Below are 2,500 nucleotides of genomic sequence, written 5' to 3' on the forward strand. Positions count from 1 at the left end.
TAGTACTTGGATGGGAGACCGCCTGGGAATACCAGGTGCTGTAAGCTTTTACACTGCTGCTTCCTTACAAGAAACATGGGCTTGCAATTACGTTGACGCACGGGCACACGTTAACGTCCTTCTTGTTTCAGCCTTGGATGTCGCTCTGCAAGCACGTGAGAAGCTTGGAGATGGGGAGCAGCTTACCCATCTCGGTGTAGCTTCCTAATACTGGAATAGAGTGTAGCAGGTAGTGGAGATAAAGGCTCAAGTGCAGTGTGTTCGAAATGCTGACTTTTGAGCTCCTCCACGAGCAGGGGGCCTTGCCTAGTCTATAAAAGGAGTCTGTGTCCCCAGCCCGTCGGCTTACGGCCATACCACCCTGAGCACGCCCGATCTCGTCTGATCTCGGAAGCTAAGCAGGGTCGGGCCTGGTTAGTACTTGGATGGGAGACCGCCTGGGAATACCAGGTGCTGTAAGCTTTTACACCGCTGCTTCCTTACAAGAAACATGGGCTTGCAATTACGTTGACGCACGGGCACGGGCACAGGCACACGTTAACGTCCTTCTAGTTCCAGCCTTGCTTTGGTTTTCACAGAAAAAAGAGAATGGTGCACCGTTCCTGGTGGCACTGCAATGCCAGGTCAATGCAAGGAGTGAAGAGAGCAAGCCCCAGTTTTCACCTCCCAATGCTCAAAAATGCATTTAATATTTATTCCCCATATAGAGGACATATCAGATATTAAACTGATAAGAACAGATACTACACTTGATCTTAGCCAAAAGGCCGAGAAGCGATGGCCCACAAGTGTCTGGGGCCAACTCAAGATCTTGGCACACAAGTTACTTGTTGTGGTGCCATGTTTTTTAAGTGCGCATAACAAAGGCTGCTGCTGATCACCTCCGCCCCAAGGTGATCTAAGTGCACCTCTGAGCCTTGACGGACAGCTGCTTGACATTTGACACACTCAAAGGGCGCGGCCATACAGCAAAGCCCACCAAAAACAACTTAAACTCTTGAACGTTCGAAAGGCTGACTTTTGAGCTCCGCCACGAGCAGGGGGCCTTGCCTAGTCTATAAAAGGAGTCTGTGTCCCCAGCCCGTCGGCTTACGGCCATACCACCCTGAGCACGCCCGATCTCGTCTGATCTCGGAAGCTAAGCAGGGTCGGGCCTGGTTAGTACTTGGATGGGAGACCGCCTGGGAATACCAGGTGCTGTAAGCTTTTACACTGCTGCTTCCTTACAAGAAACATGGGCTTGCAATTACGTTGACGCACGGGCACACGTTAACGTCCTTCTAGTTTCAGCCTTGGATGTCGCTCTGCAAGCACGTGAGAAGCTTGGAGATGGGCAGCAGCTTACCCATCTCGATGTAGCTTCCTAATACTGGAATATAGTGTAGCAGGTAGTGGAGATAAAGACTCAAGTGCAGTGTGTTCGAAAGGCTGACTTTTGAGCTACTCCACAAGCAGGGGGCCTTGCCTAGTCTATAAAAGGAGTCTGTGTCCCCAGTCCGTCGGCTTACGGCCATACCACCCTCAGCACGCCCGATCTCGTCTGATCTCGGAAGCTAAGCAGGGTCGGGCCTGGTTAGTACTTGGATGGGAGACCGCCTGGGAATACCAGGTGCTGTAAGCTTTTACACCGCTGCTTCCTTACAAGAAACATGGGCTTGCAATTACGTTGACGCACGGGCACGGGCACAGGCACACGTTAACGTCCTTCTAGTTCCAGCCTTGCTTTGGTTTTCACAGAAAAAAGAGAATGGTGCACCGTTCCTGGTGGCACTGCAATGCCAGGTCAATGCAAGGAGTGAAGAGAGCAAGCCCCAGTTTTCACCTCCCAATGCTCAAAAATGCATTTAATATTTAATCCCCATATAGAGGACATATCAGATATTAAACTGATAAGAACAGATACTACACTTGATCTTAGCCAAAAGGCCGAGGAGCGATGGCCCACAAGTGTCTGGGGCCAACTCAAGATCTTGGCACACAAGTTACTTGTTGTGGTGCCATGTTTTTTAAGTGCGCATAACAAAGGCTGCTGCTGATCACCTCCGCCCCAAGGTGATCTAAGTGCACCTCTGAGCCTTGATGGACAGCTGCTTGACATTTGACACACTCAAAGGGCGCGGCCATACAGCAAAGCCCACCAAAAACAACTTAAATTCTTGAACGTTCGAAAGGCTGACCTTTGAGCTCCTCCACGAGCAGGGGGCCTTGCCTAGTCTATAAAAGGAGTCTGTGTCCCCAGCCCGTCGGCTTACGGCCATACCACCCTGAGCACGCCCGATCTCGTCTGATCTCGGAAGCTAAGCAGGGTCGGGCCTGGTTAGTACTTGGATGGGAGACCGCCTGGGAATACCAGGTGCTGTAAGCTTTTACACTGCTGCTTCCTTACAAGAAACATGGGCTTGCAATTACGTTGACGCACGGGCACACGTTAACGTCCTTCTTGTTTCAGCCTTGGATGTCGCTCTGCAAGCACGTGAGAAGCTTGGAGATGGGGAGCAGC

At 51.2% G+C, this 2,500-nt stretch overlaps 7 non-coding genes across 7 annotated transcripts in view; 5 read left to right on the plus strand and 2 right to left on the minus strand.

The window, feature by feature from the left end:
* The window catches only part of LOC131452718 (5S ribosomal RNA), a 119-nt gene extending 72 nt beyond the window's left edge, over positions 1-47 (plus strand). Inside the window, exon 1 of the ribosomal RNA XR_009237483.1 lies at positions 1-47. This exon is cut by the window's left edge and continues 72 nt beyond it. This is a non-coding gene — a ribosomal RNA (5S ribosomal RNA).
* Positions 48-343: 296 nt separating this feature from the next.
* Positions 344-462, plus strand: LOC131452719 (5S ribosomal RNA). The gene has a single exon (XR_009237484.1). It is a non-coding gene; the product is annotated as a 5S ribosomal RNA (ribosomal RNA).
* Positions 463-586: 124 nt separating this feature from the next.
* Positions 587-779, minus strand: LOC131452998 (U2 spliceosomal RNA). The gene has a single exon (XR_009237747.1). It is a non-coding gene; the product is annotated as a U2 spliceosomal RNA (small nuclear RNA).
* Positions 780-1,087: 308 nt separating this feature from the next.
* Positions 1,088-1,206, plus strand: LOC131452720 (5S ribosomal RNA). Its single transcript, XR_009237485.1, has one exon. It is a non-coding gene; the product is annotated as a 5S ribosomal RNA (ribosomal RNA).
* Positions 1,207-1,502: 296 nt separating this feature from the next.
* Positions 1,503-1,621, plus strand: LOC131452854 (5S ribosomal RNA). The gene has a single exon (XR_009237614.1). It is a non-coding gene; the product is annotated as a 5S ribosomal RNA (ribosomal RNA).
* A 124-nt stretch (positions 1,622-1,745) lies between these two features.
* On the minus strand, positions 1,746-1,938 carry LOC131453063 (U2 spliceosomal RNA). Its single transcript, XR_009237810.1, has one exon. It is a non-coding gene; the product is annotated as a U2 spliceosomal RNA (small nuclear RNA).
* A 308-nt stretch (positions 1,939-2,246) lies between these two features.
* Positions 2,247-2,365, plus strand: LOC131452721 (5S ribosomal RNA). Its single transcript, XR_009237486.1, has one exon. It is a non-coding gene; the product is annotated as a 5S ribosomal RNA (ribosomal RNA).
* The last annotated feature ends 135 nt before the right edge of the window (positions 2,366-2,500 follow it).

Source organism: Solea solea, unplaced genomic scaffold (assembly GCF_958295425.1).
Source record: "Solea solea unplaced genomic scaffold, fSolSol10.1 scaffold_60, whole genome shotgun sequence".
Taxonomy (NCBI): Eukaryota; Metazoa; Chordata; class Actinopteri; order Pleuronectiformes; family Soleidae; genus Solea; species Solea solea.